The 20,194-nt window shown below is 44.4% G+C and overlaps 1 protein-coding gene across 33 annotated transcripts in view; it reads left to right on the top strand.

Annotated features, from left to right (window-relative positions):
* Positions 1–20,194, top strand: part of KCNMA1 (potassium calcium-activated channel subfamily M alpha 1) — a 724,697-nt gene that overhangs the window by 604,487 nt on the left and 100,016 nt on the right. The window lies entirely within an intron of this gene.

Below are 20,194 nucleotides of genomic sequence, written 5' to 3'. Positions count from 1 at the left end.
ATATCTTAATATCTGGGTCAAAGCTATACATTGGCTTGAGTCGCAGGGAGGAAGGAGAGGGAACAAGTAGAGAGAACAAGCCAAGTCTACCATAAAATTGCTTTTAGTGAGCTTAGATCGTTTCCAAAATACAACTGGGTTAAGAGGAATGTGGATTTCTTTCTTCTTTTATTTTTTAAACCTTGTCTTTTTAACCTGTATCTCATTCCTCCAGTGCCAGATTGTGTCCTATGTTCTGGAAAAGCGTGTTCGAAATCTGTAAGCCTATATTGACTGGTGCAGTCCAGGGCTTTCCTCAGAAAGCCGATTAATTCGAAGGATCATTATTTCTCCCAAAACAGAATCTTGCACTTAACTAAGGTCTCCTGTAGCAATTGTGAATTCAAATAACCAACAAAAACGATAAGCCACGAACTGCCACTATTTCCCTGAGTCCACTGCACAGGACCTTGAGGGCAGTCTTCTTGGTCACCCACAAGGTCAGGGATGGTAAAGAACCAGTCAAGGTCTGGCAGCTGGCAGCCAGCAACGCTGACATGCAGCAGATTCCTGAGACCTTCCTTATCCTTGTCCACAGCATGGACTTTGCGGTATTTTACTGATGGCTCCTGGGTGATGTTACAGAAAGCTCCAGCACACACACTGAGGGGCTGGGTTGTGGGTCCTCCTCTAAGGGCAGAAGAGGCCGTGTTTCCATGTGAAGACTTGGATGTCTTCAAGTGTGGGTCTCACCTTATTTTCGCATTTTCGGTAGCACGAGAGACAGAAGGCAGTCCTTTTTTCTGGGCTTCGCCCCTTCCTCTTGAAAGCACCTGGCACACTGGCTGGTGACCATATTGCCACCTGGTCTCTCTCCTTCTCAGTGCCCAGGGCTGGATGAACTAAACTTTCACCAGCAGGAGTTAATTCACTCTGGCAGCAAGGGAGTGGGGGAACAGGAAGAGCAATTCGCTCTTGCACGTTTATTCCTGCAAAGAACTTGCTGATTGACCTGTGCTGGTGTGGAAGGTAGTGCCAGCATGGGGTGCCTGTGGGACAGTGACCCGTAGAGGCTCCCAGGTTCATACCACTCTGGTGGAGTGGTATGCCAGGCCACGTGCTGGGGTTTGAACCTGCTGTTCAGGTCTGAGGCAAAATCTGTGCATCTAACTATTTTCAAGTCACTCGGAAAAGTTATATCTAGGACCAGAGAATTATCTTTTCTTCCTCAAAATTCACGGTCCTTCCAGAACAGTGCCAAGAAACAGGATTCATTTTTAAAAGAGGTTGTGTCGAGAGGGATTTTGGACTGTCCCAGGCACATTTGCCTAAAATTCTAGGAAGAAAGTTCCTTTCAAATCTTTGGTACTGATGCCCCAGTATAAATCTTTACCCTTTTATTCTCATTGTGAGAATTCTTGCTAGTTCCTTTGATGATGCAAGGTGAACTTGGTCGCCACCACACAAGGAATTTGTTTGTCTAAGATGTATGGCAAGACACTAGGTTCAAGATGGGGGTGGTGGTGAGGAGAGCAGAGTGGTGAGTTATGGTGGCACAGATTGACCACCTCTTTGACTGATGGCCGTGAACGTAACCACCAGCCACCGGGATTACCCGTTTGCCTAAAGGCACAACTTCTTCTGTTATCAGATAACCGTCTTGCTCTAAGACCTTGGCCAGGGATTCAGGGGAGAAAAGGAAGGAGCCATTCGGGCTATATGTGGTCGTGTCTTGGCAAGAACCACCCATACCAATCACAGTAACATGTGTGTCCCCTGTGTGAGGCCTGCAATACCCAGCATGTGTAATTTCATTTCATCCAGGAGAAACCATAATTGGAGGGAATTCTCAACTCTGCAATTTAATCCAAGCATTGATGGAGGCCAAGAGAAGAAAAACTTAGGGTGGGATTGTCCCATCCTCTTGGAAATACCCTGTGCGTGAGACTGTTGTCCTTCCCTACCCTCCCGGATCGGCTCCACCATGGAAAACATGGAGCTTTGGGCTCTATGTGGAAGGCTTAACTGGTACTGACAGCTTGGGGGTGGGGGGGGCTGGTTGCCTCCTGTTTCGTCAGCCTCCCCGCCAACCTCACGCCATCAAATGAAAGCAGATTTACTCCACCCCTATGTGAGTCCTCTCACATTTGACCATTAATAAGAAGGTAGAAAAAAAATCCATTCCAATTTGAGCCCCTTCGCGCACCCACGTAAGGCCTCCTTCTCCAATTAAAAAATGTCTATTCCTACACAGAATTCCACTGGCAGAGCTCCAATAGCGATCCCTGGGCTCTCCTTGCTGGTGGTGGGGTTGGGTGGTGCCCATTTGACGGAGCTGGTTGACTCAAAGAGCAGTGGTGAGAGTGGGCTTTTCATTAAATATGAGCAGATGTGAAATGTAGGGGGTTTGACAATTAGAAATGGCAGGAGAAGGGCCCTTGAATCAAAGTGAGGTCAGATGGGCGGGTCAGATTACTTCTCTTACATTCTTTAGTTGTTCTGAAAATCATTTTGAATTAGTGTCAGCAGAGCCATGATGGGTTTTGCCCTTTGTCTTTTATGCTAGGGCCGTATTGTTTCCCAAGACACTCATTAAAGGTCATTATATCATTATAGAGCTTGCTTTGGTCGCTGTTTCCCAGTTGAGCCAGTGTGCTTTGGAGACTGCCTAATTCATTTCTCTCTTGCCTTTAGTCTCCCTCCTTGCTTTTTTTTTTTTTTTTTCTCATAAGGGGAAAGATTTCCGTTTCCAAGGGACATTAAATTGAAACACAAAGTCCCATTATGTGTTTTCTGAAGTGGGAAGAAAAGTAGCCAGTTCCCAGAGGAGTAGTAATATATTAAAAGTGTTCACACAGTTTTAAAGATCTGCCTTCTAGCAGCAGGGCCCGCCTGCTCAGGGCACCTCTCCTCGGAGGTGTGGCCCGTTACCGAAGATGGGTCGGGCCAAGTCACGTTCTGTTCTGACAGTGGTCTTTTTTTGGACTCAAGAGTCGTAAGGCCAGAGTGTACAAACAGAAAGCTCTTCAGGGAAGAAGGACCCCTTCACAGAAGACTTAAAAAAAAAAAAAAAAAGAAAAAGAAAGAAAGAAACAGTGTCAGAAAAGTAAAGCCCATAGTGACCAGTAAGGATTCATCAAAGACTATGTTTTTGGCAAGACTGAATCATTCCATACGGTAGAGGCTGAAGTTTGTGCACACGGCTTCATTTTCCCATCATCCTGGTTTTGTTTCTACTCCAGACGATCCTGGGCGGGAGTACCGGCTCTTCGAAAAGACACCAAGATGATATGGGCCCAGACGTTTTATGAGTAGCCACGTTCTAGGACCATATTTTTAAAAAAACGATGTTAGGCCACATACACACGTAAATAATACAGATGTAGGTTCTAATCAGTTCCATTTTGCCTCCAGAGAATTTTATAGAATTGTGCTTCTTCTCTGTTCAGAATTTTTTTGTGCTGTTTCAGTCTTGCCTGATATCTGATCACTCAGTCTAATAGAAAGGGACAGTGAAAGTTTGAAGCAGTGACAACATAGGACCCTATTGATTCAGGCCTGCCAAGACCCGTGTGACATGACGCTGGCCGCAAACCGTTAGCAGCCCCGGCATGAACAAATTAATCATTTTCTGGAAGAGAAACAGATCTTTAGACTCACCCTTGGAAATAGTTTTAGCTTAAGTACACGTGCGATCACTCACACCAACCTTTCAATTTACTAATAGTTTAAACCTGCACAATTACACACACCCTTTTGCAAACTACTGTGGCTAATTTTAAATGGCGCGTGACTTTTATTTCGGGTATAAATCTAATACAAGGAGGCATTCAACTCTGATGGTTGAGTTGAGAGGAGCAGTCTGATACCATTAGGTTGAAGGGACCCATGCCGAAATCAGTTTTGTGTAATCTTGAGTCTTGTCAGATAATAAACAAAAATCAGCTTATCCCAAGTAGCCTCTGGTTTGTATGGGCAGAGAATTAACATTGTCAATAGAACTAAAGTCACTCGAGTGAACTAATGGCATTTTGAAGTACATAAAATCAGATACGAGGGCGAGGGGTGGAAATAGCTCTAGGAAAATGTCTATGGCAGGACACACCCTATACTGACAGCCTCCACTGCCTGTTCAAGAGGGATTTGAGTTAATAAGCTGTATTTAAACATCAACAGCCTATCATTATCTGATGCCTCTTATGTGTAGTTTTGGGTGACTTCCTCAGGTCCCCCACCCACCCCCACCCCCTGCCCAGCATTGTATTTGTTTACTTTACTTCTGGGCCCTGAAACCAAAGACTCTTCCCACCACGAACATAGTGATAGAAAGATAGAAAAAGGAGAACCAAAGGAAACTCCAGTGAAATCGCTGTAATCATAGTTTCCCATGCATTTGGTAAACCCATTCATTTATCTGGGCCTGCAGTTTTCCCCATTTTTCTTGCACATGCTGATTATGACGTGTCTCTCTGTCTCCTCCACTCCTTCTCTCCTTTCCTCCTTCCACAACAGCAAATACTCCAAGAGCCTTCAGGTTCCACTCCGGCTCTTCACGAGCCCTGGCCGGCCTTCCCTGAGTTGGCCATTCGCACCTCATTGCAGGACCTGAAAACAGGACGGCGAATAGGGCCAGACAGCCATGTCATCGTTCTGAGAGACCAATGATGGACCTGGGAGGGCATCTTGGGGCAATTTTGTTGGTAGCAGGCAGGGTTACAGAAGCCAGTGCCTCTCGCCCGATTCTGTGGGAGGCACATTTAGCAAGGGTTGACTGGAAAGATGACTTCCATGTGCTCAGACAGTGGTCAGCTCGTTAAATCAGCATTGTAAGGCCAAAATCACATGTGGCAAAATCGCCTTCAAAAAGAATCCCCTTGAAATGCCCATCTCCAAAGGTTTTCTCTCATAATCAATAGCTGCTTTCTTCAGCTGAGGTGATGTAGCTGACTTATACCTGGGGACCTCGTTGTGTTCCATTCCCCCACCTCCCCCCGGCAAAAAAGTATTTTTGAATTCTTTATGGTAAATATGCTATATGAAGATCCATCTCAGTTAGATGAAGAGGCACCACCTGGGTGAAAGGCAGCCAACTTTTCAAAAGAAATCCCTTGAAACAGGAGACAAGAAGTAGAAAGGTCAGAAGAAGGAAAGACGGAAGGGTCCCTCGCGTGTGCCTCTGTCACGTGGACACCTCTCTTCCCAGGAGTACGACACTTTAATAAGTGACTCGGCTCTTTAAGGACAAACCAGAAAAGACGTCAGATTGCCACAAGTAGGCTGAGCCGAGGTCCTTCTACAAGGTGACATGGAAATTATGTTTGCATTTTTCCTCTGGACCGAGGCTGGTTGTCACGATACCCAGACTGACAGCTCCTACCACTGGGCAGCAGATTCCCCATCTTACCTCCATGGTGGAGGACGGATGTGGCCAGTTAGCTCTCCATCTCCCCCTTCCTCTGCTATCTCCGGCGACAGATGCCAGGGCCAGTCCGCCTTTCACTTGAGCTCTCTTGTCAAGGCGCTGCCTTGAGCCCAAATCCTGACCTTTACTGTATGAAATAAAGTACTGATGAACAAGCAGAGGTTTGAATTAGAGCAGGCTTGGAGCAAATGTCAAGTCCATCTCTGCCTCCCTCCTCCACCTGCACCAGGAGCCTGGATTAGACCCAGTCTGGAGTTTGCAGTGCCTTAGGCTTTATGGGTCTGGGGAGACATAACTTATTAACAAAGAGTTATTAAATTTTTATCAATTTTACAACACAATGTAAATGCCTCCTATGAATCTACATTGTATTCATTATCATTTAAAACGTTAATTAAGTCAAAGTTGCATTTAATTTCTCTCTAAATGGGCCTCTGGGAAGAGGCTTTTAGAAACATCTGTGGGAGCGAGCGGCTCGTGGAGACGGAATCCCCCAGCCGGTGTTCAGGGTAGCCCCCCGAGTTGATTGCCTCCACGTGTCTGTGGTTAATTTGTTGTGATGTGATTGGGCATCATCTCAAATTAGTATCAGCCCAATAATGGTGTAAAGTCCCTCGTGAGAGTCTTGTGGGGCGAGGCAGCATGTGCTCCCCCGCGTCCTGCCTTCAAGTCCCATCCAGATGGAAATGAGCGCGTGATGCGCAGGTCCCCCCGGTTTTGTTCATGCGGGGGGATGCTCCCTCCTCGGATGGTGCCCGTCGCTTCCCTCAGATGCTTCCTTCGTCTGAGATGGGCGTCGACAAATTCAGGACAGTTGCCATCAAGCTCAGAGGAGGGAGCTTCGAGTTTGGGATCTTTGACTCTTATTTAAGCCCAGAAGCGAGGAGCCTCATGGGAGCTTTTTTCAGAGGGGACTGGATGTGGAACTTATGAAAAGATCAGAGGTAGAGGTGAAGAGGGAAGGGTGAGGCTCGCTAAGATTTGCCAAGAAATCCCTTTCCCTTTTTGCGGAGCGGTTGGTGTTTTTGTCTTGTCTGAGTAAAGGGCCCATTCTCCAGGCAGGTCTGCTATTACACCGGCCCTCCGTCACGCAGACCCCGAGGCTGCTTAACGTGGTGGTTTTAGGTGGTCAGTGCTTAACTTCGATTCCCATGCAGACTGGCCTTAGGGTAGTGTCTGCTCTTACTGTGCGCTCAAGGCATTCTGCCAACACAGCAAGGGGGTGTGTGTGTGCGCGCGCCTGTATACGTGGGTATATGTCAAATTTAACACATAGCATTTTCTGCATTGCAGACACGATGTCCTTTACAAATACAAATTTAATCCTCATTTTGAGTAGGAACAGTTCCTTGCGGTCGAGGCAGCTGTAAACGGTGGCACCTGTAAACTGCCATTTATAGATGAGACAACTAAGGTACGAAGAGGGTTTGATAACTTGCCCGGGGTCCTGCCTGAGTCGGCAGCTGGGGCTGGGATTCCAGAACACGCTGGATAGTGCCATGGGCTATGGAGCTAGTTGAGTTACTCAGATCCTTGCAAGGTGGAACCGCTTGGTCACTCCCCCTGTTTGACTGGAGCCTAAGACCTGTTTGCAGGGAGGGGAGCCCTGAAGGGGTTTTGTTCTTCATCTGTAGTATGATAGAATGCATTCGAGGTGTTTGGTCAGGAAAAGGACCAGAGACGCTTTGTTTTAAGAGGTCTTCTGGGGCAGCAGTGGAAGAAGGGGCCGGCCTGGTGAGGCCGCTGGGAGACGCCCCCCTTCTGCAGGAAGAGCTGCAGAGGAGAGGCTGTGGTAGGAGGAGGCCGAGGAAGCTGCTCTGAGAAGGCCGGGGAAGGAAGGCGTGAGCTACAGCCGCCAGGACTCTGCCGCGGAAGCACATTACCCACATGCAGATCCGAGAATTTCAAATCTTTTTATTTTTATTTTTATTATTTATTTATTTATTTATTTGACAGACAGAGATCACAATTAGGCAGAGAGGCAGAAAGAGAGAGAGAGGAGGAAGTAGGCTCCCTGCAGAGCAGAAAGCCCGATGTGGGGCTCGATCCCAAGACCTTGGGATCATGACCCGAGCCGAAGGCAGAGGCTTTAACGCACTGAGCCACCCAGGTGCCCCTCAAATCTTTTTAAAGAAAGTTTTAATTAACGGCTCTGCAGCAGTTGAGTTGCATTAGTTCAATTTCTTGGGCTTAGTTCTCCCCAGCTGACCCAGCCGCCGTTGTCATTCCTGTTTGTGCTGGGGGGGGGGGGGGTTTCTTCCATTGGAGGGAAAGTTAAAGCCTCCGCTGGGACTGCAGACCTACCAGGCTGCTTCCATTATTCCCAGTCTTGGGCTCTCCTCCATCTATTTTCTTTTTCTAACCCCCATTTCTTCTTCCTCCCTCTCCATCCTCCCCATTTCCAATAAGGTTCACGTGTTGAGTGTGTTGACGGGGACAGAGGCTGGCAGGTCCCAGCTGGGGCCATGAATGCTGTTGGCCCAGGCTGGGTTTCAGAAACTCGTGGCCACCACCAGCAGGGACAGGGGACCAGCCCCGAGGTTCTTGGCTCAAGCTGCATGCGGTAGCTTCAGCTCTCTCATGAAAATTAGTTTTCAAATCCCCGTGTCTGGCAAGGAGACCTTTCTCCTCCTGTCTTTCTCAGGGAGACGGCATGTCTCCTTACCTCAATGGAGGAAAAAAATAATGAAGTACTTCACATCCCATTCACTGAAAACCCACTGTAGTTTCCAACCACTTATCCTACTCCAGTGGAAATACAAAACACATTTCTGTGAAGCGCTGCCACACAAAGGCTGAGGGAGTCACGTGGCTCGTCTAAGTACCACGGCAAAATTTTTTCTTCCTTTTTATTTCTCTGTGCACCAGACCGTGGTGTTCATTGTGACTGTACATTGGCAGTCTGTGGCTGTAGGATTTGTACACACCATGGACCCCAAAGGGTCGTTAAAATGGCATAGAAGAGCTCTAGTGTCCTGGGCTCCCGGACAGTGCCGGGGCACGTGTGCCGAGAATGCCAACTTCTGGAAGTGGAATGAGGCGGGATGCGCCCACCCACTTGGCTGTGTCGTTTCTCCTCTCTCGGGGGCTTTCTCCTGAACCAGTATGTCGAATTTCATAGATAATCAGGGAATCTTCCGTCCCCACATTTCCTTATAAGGGTTCTGCTTCCCCAGCCAGCCATTTGCCCAAGAGGAAACTATTTGTGCAGACACTAGTCCGCCATTGTGCTACCCGCCCATTTAAAATCCCAGAGACTTTTAAAGACTCCTTTTTGTAAGTAGCTAGACGGTACCCGGTTTGGAGGGAGATTCTAGACATGCTATTCTAGATAAGCTATTCTAGACATAGCTTCTGTGGAGACCTTCTTCTGAAGCCCAGCTCAGACAAATTGGGGGAAGAGTCTGGAGACTCCAAGGCAATTCTTCTCAGGATCCTCTCACCAGATCACCCACAGAAGGCGCTGTCCTCCCGCAAACAAGGGTAATGGCAACAGAGAAACTCCCTTGACTTCTCCCTTGACCAAGTACTACCAAGTTTTCCTAGAGAATGCCCTGTGCAAACTCAAAGTGGAAGCTTCTGGAGCAGATCTACGTTAGGGCTGGTCCGTTGCACTGAGAGACTTTGAAGTGAAGTGAGAAAGACTGCTTCCTGGAGTTGGAGCCACACAAGATGCACCCGCAGTGCATAGGAGGGCATCTGTAGACCAGAGTGTGGGCCCTCTTCGGGGAGTGCAGCTGACTGCTTGCATTAGAGGGATCTTCACTTTGGCCAATGGCAGCTTTCTGGGCCGGCGCCTGTTGGATTGCACTCAGTCAAGGAAGGACACAGGGGCTGCCTTCCTTCCCTCCAAGGTCAGAAATCCAGCATGCTGGCATCCTTGGCTGGGCTTCGTGTGTTGGCAAGAATACCCGAGTAGGAAATGGGCTGAAGGATTCCAGTTCAGTAAATATTTGATGAGTGAAAGAATGAATAAATGAAGGGATTCTCAACCCATCAGTTGAAAGAATAGATGGTGTGCCAGAAACAGGACTGCCCAGATCCATGAAGTTTCCTAAAACTCTCAGAACAACTTCTAGCAATGTGTACACACACACACACATGCGCATATATATGTATATAGGTATCATATATATACATATATATATGATACAAGAAGAATAATGGAAAATGTAGCAAGAAAATCAAGGGCATAACTGATGGCTCCTGAAAATTATCAACTAGCAGGTACAATCCATATTCTTTGTGAAAGTTAAATATTGGGAAAGAAGATCTAGAAGCAATTAAATCTGATCCAGATTTTAAAAGATCTAGACAGAATTAAACTACCATAGGCAAAATCCTACCCAAGTATCAGATGAGGAGAGAGAGGGTTACTACCGCATGAAGGATAGATACATGTGTATGTAGGGCATTTGTCCTGGAAAACCAAGGACTTGTGACATTTGCCTTTAATAAGCCTGCTCGTTTTCCTGTGAGTGAGGACAGCACAAAAATCCTAGGGCTTCGGGTAGGGCCAGTACGAGGAGAGATCCTGGTGTGGAGAGAGCTGTGACCATTTGTGCATGGCCACGTTAGCTCGCCCAGCTGTGGAGAAAGACTGCAGGCCACACATGACTATGGGCATTACTGACTCTGACTTCAGGTAGGCAGGTCGAATCCAAGAGCGCTCAGGCGGTAATTCTTCCCACCTCCAGGTATCCACAGGCTGAGTGTGTCTCATGGCAATTTCTTACGAAGTGTCCTCATTCTGTTTATTCTGCTAGAGACCAGGAGGGGACAGAGAGCTTTCCAGATTGCTCACAGAGCTCTCAGGATGCACCAAACATTCATGCTCTTAGCTTTGAGGGGTTTTGAATTGCTCTCTTCATTTTGTCAAGTTGGATCTGGTCATTTCTTCAGTGCAGATGAGCAAATTTCACACACGGCCTGTAACAAGTCCAACTCGGAGAACACACCCAGCAAGGATGCCTTCAAAGCCAAAGCCCTAAACAGGTGTTACTGGAAAAGGAGGTTTGATGACCTGCAGAGAAGAAAGACCCTGTGAAAAAGACCGAACGAAACTTGCGAGGCATGTGGACAGGGTAGAGAAAGGAGCTCAGGTCATGTGGTCTGGAGGTCTTGAGAGATGGATGTGACCTCTGCAAGGGACTAGTTGCTAGAAGCACCAGTCCTTCACAGATTTCTTCAGTGACGATGAAGCCGACTATCAATAGGCAGACATCTCCTGTCTGTTCTCAGTTATCTAGTTGGGGATTCCCAAGCCATTCATCTCACTGTGCAGTGAGCTAAGTGATTCTCCTTAGCAATTAAAGCCTGGAATTCTAGGGAACCTCAAAGTCGGGAAAGGGAGGGAAGCAGGAGGATTTGTATGTTTTCTGGGGACTTTGGAAATCATTCCTGGAGCAGTCATGTTTTGATATGTTCACCAAATGGGTCCTCAGGGCGTGCCAATTGCTATAATAAGACGAATGACTTGCACATGTAGGAGTCTTTATTATTCTCCTCTTATCTAAGCAAACAATAACTCTTACTACTGTGGGACTTTTGGTCAGGTTTCTGGACTTTTCTATCCCTTAGTTTCCCCATCTGTAAAATGGAGGTAATAAGGGGACCTATCTCATAGAGCATCTTTGACTTTGATCTCATCATCCTCATCTTATTGAAACTGCCTTCTGACTTTTCCATCCCTACAGAAACTAGGAATGGACCTGGACAGTGCATTCTTGGAAGATGGAAGGAATGCTGGAAAGCAAACAAGAGGGGAACAGATGGTGGGGAGAGATGACATTTCTTTCCTTTCAAATTCTATCGGAATTTCTTTTCTTGATGATGATCTTGATCTCAACCCATCTTTGAGGTCTGGTTGGTGTTGAGACATCACCTCATCACCTTTCCTAAATTGCTTTATAAATAGTCGGGCTCTGCTTCTTGTTGATTTTTTCATTAGTGAGATTAGTATGAGAATTGGGGCCAAATGGGGCCCAAATCCTTTACCCATGCTCTGCCCTCCTCCTAAACTCTGGAATGTTATCAGCATGGTAGTTTTGCTTGAGATCAAATCAGGGCACCATAGGAACCGTCGTTTTTCATTTGCTGGGGCCCTTTGATCCCTTGTGGGGTTTATTTGTTTCAAGTGAAAAATATGGCCCCTATTGCATACATCTATCCTGCAGAGTACTTTTTTATTTATTTATTTATTTATTTATTTTTTGGTTAGAGATCAAATCAGAGTTGTAAGTTGTGTGGTCATTAGTTATCACCACCAGATTTCACAGCCTACACTCTGTCTGTTCTTACAAAATCACTGGTCTTCGCTGCTACGTAATGATCACTGGCAAGGAAGCTACATACAATATGCCTTTCGTGGGTGCTTGGGTGTTAATTTATATCACAGTTTCCTTTGCAGATATAATCAGAGTCACCTATCACATTCCTGTTTCTTCCTTTTATTGTGTTCCTTTGCTATCGCGTTTGTGTGATCTTTTTCTGAAAAATGACAGGTAGTGTTTCTCTGCTCACTGTATCAGTGACTTATACCCTCCATGACTTCTCTATTGCCATTTAAAAAATATAGCGTTTTATAGATGTAATCTTAGTTATTTATAACTCAGGTTTTGTTATATGAGAAAATTTCCTAAATGACATCCGGGTTTAGGTCCATTTTTTAAAGGAAGGAAAAAAAAATATTCACAGAAAAAAATTTTCCTCTAAATTGTAAATGAAGGAAAAACTCTCAGTAAGATTATAATGCATTTTCCCGATTTCTTAGTACATCCAAATGCGTGAACATTATTTTTATGTAAGTGATCAAGTTGTGTTGTTTAATAACACGTTGTTAGAGGAAAAAGAGCTATCCCTTTCGATTTATTTGGATATTTACTGGGTGACTTACAGTGCTTTACATATTAGAATTGGTTTGTCAACAATTAACATTCTAGGTTTTTATATAACCCATACTTCAGGTAATAGAGGATTATTAAACTGCAACCAGTGTGTTAGAAATCTGCCGACTGGTAATAAAATTCTTATGTATAACAGCAGCTGAAAAATACTGCTGTATTTTATGCATAGATTACAAGATAGATAGCGGCCGGCAAACCACAGCGGGGTTTGAAAGGCCAGTTGACCAGCAGGTGGCGCTGCTTTTCTAGAAATGAAACCCTTTACCTGTAGGTAGTCTGGGTAGCCCCCCCCCCACACACTTCTTTTACTTTTCCAGCTATTCCTTTATTTCTCCAGAATGAATTCTAAAAGTTTGTGTGTTTGCTTATTGAGGAGATATACCTCCACTAAGACAACACCTCCCCATTGCTAAGATCTCTTTAAATTCAACTAGCATGATTTAATACTCATTTGGAACAAATCCTAGTTCAATAAATGTTATTATGTTTTTAAAAGGTAACCGCTCAATGTCAGATTCTTACCCCCAAGACTGGATTACCTCCACCTTCTGATTATTATGTGGCAAGTCCCCATTTTTAGTTAATACTTATTTGTACAAATTAATTCCCTAGGCTTCGTTCCACACCGGGATAATGAGGGATATTTTTGTAAAGGTGGCTTAGGTACTGGATTGGTGTGCTGTATAAGAACAATTTTAACATGGTTCTCCTTCATCAAGAATTACTTTAGAATCCGAGTTAACCAAAGAATGTTGCTTTCTTTCTGGGCTGCAACTAAATTTCTGAAAATCAGGATCAAAGGTTTTAGGTTTTATTTGTTTTTTGTTTTTTGTTTTCTTTTTTTTTTTTAGAACAAAGTTGTCCACACAAAGGTTGATCATCTCATCAGTTTGGGAGTCACTGAAGCCAAACAACAAAAGTACAAGAAAAACTACTTTTTTGGTTCTTTCATTCACATGCAGCCTATTTCCCTTTTTTTTTTGAAAGACAAAACTATGCTTTTTTTTTCCTTCTTTTTTTTAACCTACACTATTCTTTTTATACAGGGTGTTGGGGTGTGCCTCCTAGACAGGAGAGGATAGGAGACAATGGATTTATTAGGGTTATATAAGGGAAGAATTAAAATACACCCCAGGACAACTCATTTTTTTTTTGTTGTTCTTTGTATTTATTATTAAATGCTACCTCTCAGACTACAAAAAACTTTGAATACAAGTATTTTTCTTGTTTTCCTTTTTAAAATTTTGAAATCATTAATCTGGGAAAACTAATTAGTATTTTCTTGCTCTCTTTTTAAAAGCAATCTCTACCCCCAGCCTGGGGCTTGAATTTGCAACCCCGAGATCAAAAGTCACACGTTCCACCAAGGGAGGCAGCCAGTTGCCCCAAGAATTTTTTGGCCTCCTGGTTGAAGGGGTGCAGGTCAAGGGTCCAAACAACATTATGTACATTCTTCTTTTATTCACTTATATGCTTTTGACAGAGAAAATGCTGAAATGTTCTTGGTTAGGTAAAGCCAAGGAGTAGAGAATTGGGGGAATATTTCCTTCTCAATGCATCCCCTTGAAAGCTCTAGTTCCGTTGAAAATGTTTTCAAACTGTTGCAATCAGTTTTTTTGTGTTGACTGCAATCAGTATTTTTGTTCAAGTCAAAACCCTGTTGGTTTTCCCCAGTTCCTTTTAGATGGGACAGGATCCTCTTGAATAGCTGAAGATGGGGAGATACTGTCCCAGAGTAAATAAAGGTCAGATCGACCTGGCCCGGCTCTGGGGAAGCAGCCGTGTGAGTTTCACAGGACTCCTTTCCAAGACATTAAGTAACTTTATTTTCCTGTTAAATACACTCTCCAGAGTAAAAATGAGACCTCCAAGGGAACTGGACTCTTGCCAGGGGCCTCCCTCTCCTGTTTAGTTTCATGCACACACGCGCATATCTTATCTTGGATCCTTATAATTTTTAAGTGGGCAACAAGAAAGGAGGCTGAGTTAGGGGCTTTCAATAGACCCTGCCTAGATGCAGACCACCTGCTGCCCTCTCAGAATCTGAGTATTTAAACTGAAGAAAAAGTAACTTCTAGAAAAATTCAGATTTGCATCTAATATTCACCATTCTGTCATTTGGAATTTAAAGCCTTATGTTGTCTATCCCTTATACCCCCAACTGTGCCTTCGGATAAAACTGCCTGCTTTAGCCCAACTTATTTTCTTACAGTTCCCTAGCTTAGTACCTTCCCATCTCTTCGCCTTTGTCCAATCCGTCCCCTCCACCTAGCACGCCTTCCCACCCAGTGCTGCCACTATGGGGTGGCTTCCGTGTCGTGGCTTCTGTGGCCGGAGTGTTCCAGTCCCCGTGTTTGTTTCAGAGGGCATGTAGCTAAACAAAGCTAACAGCTCTGTCCACCCCACCCTTGTCTCAAGTCTGACTTTTTTTTCCTGACCACCTGTATCTGCCAGCAGTCATTATAAGAGGCATTTCTCTTATCCCCCACCTGACGTTATCAGGCAATATTTTTGTACTGTTATTTCATGTAAATGTGTGTGTGTGTGTGTGTGTGTGTGTGTGTGTATAAAATCAATTGTCTCCCCAGCTAGACTTGAGGTTATCTCCTGTTGTGCATCTTTAAAACAAGAAAAAGTAAAAGCAATGCCCAGCCCCAGCTCCCATTCTCATGAGTTTTGTTGAATAGGGTCTGAAGTGGGACTGGTGCATTGGTGTTCTCTGAAGTTTTCCAGTCTGTTTTGTTGAAAGGCGGGGTTGAGAACCAGGAGCTAGGCTACCCTCTTCTTGGATCAAGAATTCTGCTTTCCTATTCTGTAATACTTTGGAGTTTGGTTGAATAGGAAGTGTTGGATTGTAATTTGTGGCTGGATCGTAATTGTGACTTCTGTAGTGGCTGGTTCCTGTGATATCTGTCAAGTAGCAGAAGAGAGCATTAAGCCCAGAACCATTGCAAATTAGAGCTGAAAAGACCCTTATACTTAATGAATGCCAGTCCTCTAGGAGGGGAAGTGTCTTTCCAAGGCCACACCTTTGATCCAGGCTGGGACAAACTTGGGCTCCTCTTTGTGCTGCTTCTCTCTACAACATCACCTTTCCAGCAACTAGGATCTATTTCTTAGGAACTTTACCAGGGTCTTAGCACTATGAGAGATTCAGAGATGTGTAAACTACAGTAAAGGAGCTTATAAGTCTAGTTGGGGGGTAGGACATATTGAAATAGAAAACAAATTATAATGCAAAAAAAATAAGGAGATGTCAGAGGAGTGTAAAATGAGAAATGCCAAGGGATTTGTAAAGAAAGGAGGGATTCTGTCTTATGACAGTTGCCTGAGAAGTCTTCCTGGAGGAGGCAGGCTAACCTATTTGTTGAAGGATGGACAGAGTAGGTAGGTGAAAAGACAACATGTGGGAAAGAATAGTGGAAGAGTCACTGTCCCTCTGCCCCATGGCTCTCCTGACCCTCACCATTGCCCACATGCATGCCCCCATCCCATGAACTCCTGCAAGAAATTCAAGGGAAGGAGCCCCTCACAGTCAGCATGCTAATTTAGTGGGAACAGTGGTATTTTTCATGTAATTTAGTGGGAACAGTGGTATTTTTCCACGTTTCCATCTGACTTTCATTTGTTATTGCTCTGAATGGTCCCAGCCTTCTCCAATTGAGGCCCATTTAAATGTTTTCTGGCTTTTTTTGTCTTTATGACACTTGGCATAGCCTAATTATTTTGACCTCAGCAGTTCACTGAGACCATATGAAATCTAGGACAGAGGTGCCAACCAAACCAAAGCAGAGGAAGGGGGATGGGTATTGAATCTCACCCATCCTAGTACACAGACACAGAATCAGTTGCTCCAGGCGGAGGAGAGAGCAAGAACCCGTCTGAGCAGAACCAAGTCAAAAGAGCAGAGTGGCTTTGTGGAGAAGGACCCAATGGCCGAGAGCTCTAATTACGTCGATTACTCAAAGCCCAGTCAATAATGATGGATAATATTTACCCTAAGCTTGCCAGGAATTCTTCTAAACACTTCTTGGTTTTTCAGTCCCTTCTCACAACAACCCTATGGGGAAAGTGCTCTGGGTATTCCCATTCTACAGGTGAGAAAACTGAAGCTAGGTAAGGTTGCCAATTACCTGGGTTTGAACCTAGCAGTGTGGCTGCATGGTCTATATTAGCTGTTAGTCTTTCTTCTACTACAATATGAGTTGACTTAAGGGGAGGGACATCCTATACCTCACAATCCTTCTCTCTGGGATGGCACACTTGTGTGTCATTGGAGCCAGGGCCAGAGATGGAAACTAGGAATGCCTGCCCTGTGGCTGGGGTAGAGCAGGCAGCACCAGGGGGTTTGACCAGCTGGTGAGCTCATGCTCTATGAGACACTTTACCCTCCTGAAACAGAAGCCCAGTCTTCTGCAAGATTTTTCAAACAGAAGTTAGTAGTGCGTAATTTTATGGACAAGCTTCAAACTTAAAGATTGCCCTATACCCAAAAATCCCTTAGAGGAGCAGAATGGTGCCAAGCAGAGCATGTCGGGGCCATATTTGGTCCTCAGGCTGTCAGCATGCAGATTATCTCTTTTAGCCCCCCAACATCCCCACATCCCACTGTCCACATGTGTCCAGCAGGGATAACAGCAGATCTTGTGACATTGAGGTGTTGAATAACTTGTCTGAGATCAGAGCTCTAGTGAAGGTCAGAGGTGGGGACTTAGGCAGGTGGCCTGACTAGAAACTTGTATCCTCCTGCTACTCCGATGACCAGAAGTCTAACCGCAACTGGTCTGGATTAGAAGTCGGCAGCCCTGGGCCCCGGCCCTGGCTCTGGGTCTGCATATTAGTGCAGCCTTGAGCCCAAAGAGAATGAGACCAGAATATCTTTAAAACCCTTCCAACCCTCCTCCTGCCTTCTATACCTTGTTGTCTGTGTTGACCAGAAAGGAGCCTACCATGCACTAGCATTTTTAAAATGTTGCTCAGGATATGTCTGAGGATAAATTATAGTAGAATGCAGATAATGATTTTATAGTTCAAGAGCATATTTAGAAGGTGACTATGCCCTTAAGAAATATACTAAATGCTGTGTTTAGTGTAAAATCACAATCCAGACTGGTCCTTACCTCCCAAGGTTAAAAACATACAGTATTTCTAAAGTGTACTGGCAGAACATTCTTCATCAGGCCATGGAGTGTACCTAGCTTGCACTAAAAACCCATGCATTTTACCTTTATCTGAGTTTCAGAGAAAATATCAGTGCAACCATCTGGAATACATATTAGAATTCTAGGTGGCTCTTGACACAACCGGCTCAATGGAAGATGTGTTTATGGATGAACAAGTAATATTAATGATATTAATAATAATGGTGGTCCTCACCTGCATAACATCTTACGGTTTAGAAAACAATTTTATGTACCCACAATTGACAAATAGAATTATTGCAGCAAACATTAATTTTTAAGATGTAAACAGTAACGTGAAAATGGAAATGAAATGTGGACATTTGCTGCCAGTCATATTTGCTTGAAGCCATTTCAGGGGAGGAAAAACAAAAAGAGAAGGAAGGTAACATCTGAATCAAAACATATAAGCAAATAAAAACTTTTACCCCAAAGTGAAAATGTAAATCAACATTGTGTTAACCAGGAGAATTTGATGTGAAGTGTGAAATTAAGTCCATGAGAGACCTGACCCCTTCTCTCTGTTCTGTTTCTCACCCCGGGCAGGTGGCAAATCTCAGATTCCTGAGGCAGCACGATCTTTTCTCCACTCCTTTGGTTGTCTGACAATTTGTAAATCCACAAGGAAACCTTTCCTGCAAGGGTCTTCCTTAACAATCTCATGCAAACAGCATGAAGTGATCAAAAGAATAACTCTTGTTTTATATTTGCTTTGCCCACTTCTGAACAAGGGAGTATATAAACACACATGCAGATACAAACTAAGCTAACATCTCTGTAATGACAGGCAGGGTGGCAGAACCAGCAGGTTCTTGAGAACACTCCGGAGAAATGGGCAGGGCATGGCCAGGGCTTGAGTAAGGAGAGGGAGGCACTTGCCTTGGGCTCCACATTTAAGGGGACACTAAAAATCTCAGGAATCAAGGGAGAGTTTCATGAAAAATTTTGTAAAATCAAAATGCAAAAAAAAACAAAAAACAAAAATCCCCAAAAACCAAAAACGATGCATAAAATATCAGAATTTTAAATAAAGACAGGACAAATAGTGACTTTAATGCTGGCATTTCCATACTGATAAGCACAACAAAAAATTGACAGCACTTTCCACGTGCCAGGAACTGTGTTCAGTAGTGCACAGTCATGCATTCTTGGTACATTTTAGAGGGACCTGATCTATCCAGTGGTAAATCCAAATCTATTTGATCATAAACCATATTAGAGGAAGAGTTCTTTTACAGGCTCCATAAACTCTATTACAGTCCATTTTGTCTTTGTTAAACATAGGAGTCAAAAATTACAATCCCTGTATTTGCTATGATCATTTCAGACACACAGCTCAAAAAGATCGACATTAACTTAAAATATATTAGCATGCTCGTATCTACGAAGCGCCATTGTTTTCTGGGCTCTCGCTGGTGATTTTATTAAGTATACTGAAGGAAGGGGAAAATCAAAGGTAATTATAAATTTATAAATACATAATTCATCAGCATAAAGTGATTTTAATGGGGTGGGTGCAGAGTTATCTATTTCCTCGTGAAAATAACAGAGATGTTCTGATTAAGCCCCTAATCTACTATATGTGAAATTCTAACCGAACTGATGGGGCGCATTTTCCTTTCCGAGACTACCTTTGATAAGAAATGCATTACAAACTCATCAGTTTGGCTTCCTGTTAACAAAGAGACAGCAGCCGTCTGGATCATTCTGGATTCACAGTGAAACTGCCACACCATGTATCCTCCAACTAAAGCCGTGCGAGTTTGACAAGGGGCAGATGAATCCAGGAGTTATTGCGCAGGGGTTTAAATCTGTGCGGCAGCTGACGGTTGAAATAATCATCTATATATCGCTGTGAGCTAGCTGGGGAAAGGTTGAAGCTGTATATTTTCAACATATCTAGTCTAATGGTTAATCTGTTGTCTTGTGCGGGCTCTCTCAGGGTGGACTTGCGGCGCGCACTGACAGCTTCCAGGAATTGCTCCTGGTCGATGGGGTTGGCCTTGATTCTCAAAGCGCGCGGGAGACAAATCGGACATCGCTTGAGTTGGAAGATGGGAAACTCACCTGACTGGTTTCCCCAAATACCAGGGGACCTGCCGGACTCCTGGTGGGTTGGATGGCAGGGATAGTCGGATCACTAAGCTACCTCGGCCCCTCCCAGCTTCCCCAGATCTGTGTACTTAATGTGGGCTCCACGTGTGTTCTTTTGTTGTTTGGCCGTCTTGGTAGATGGGGAAAAACATTGTCCTTTTCAATAATTGGACGGCTAGGAAAATGTGAGAAGATAAATGAGAGCGGAGGTCAGCAAGCTTTCTCTATCAGGGGCCAGGTAGTAAATACCTCGGGCTTTGCGGACCCCCTGGGTCTCAATTGCAATGACTCAACTCGGTTGTACAGTGAGAGCAGCCATAGACAGTAGGTAAATTGAGCAACTGTGGCCATGTTTTAATAAAACTTTATTTATAGCCATTGCAATTTGAGTTTCCTATCATTTTGGTGTGTTATGAAATATTCTTCTTCTTAGATTTTTTTCACCCAGCCACTTAAAAATGTAAAGACAGTTTTACCGTATGGAGTTACACAAAAGCATGTTCCAGACTAGGATCTTGGGAAATAAAAGGAGGAAGAAAGCGGCTCTTGGTGCCAGGAGTTTCACAAGCTCATCCCTATTCTGAAACCCATCCCCCACAAACAGGTTCTGCACA

Source organism: Mustela erminea, chromosome 14 (genome assembly GCF_009829155.1).
Source record: "Mustela erminea isolate mMusErm1 chromosome 14, mMusErm1.Pri, whole genome shotgun sequence".
Lineage (NCBI taxonomy): Eukaryota > Metazoa > Chordata > Mammalia > Carnivora > Mustelidae > Mustela > Mustela erminea.
This window is presented reverse-complemented; position numbering and strand designations above follow the sequence as displayed.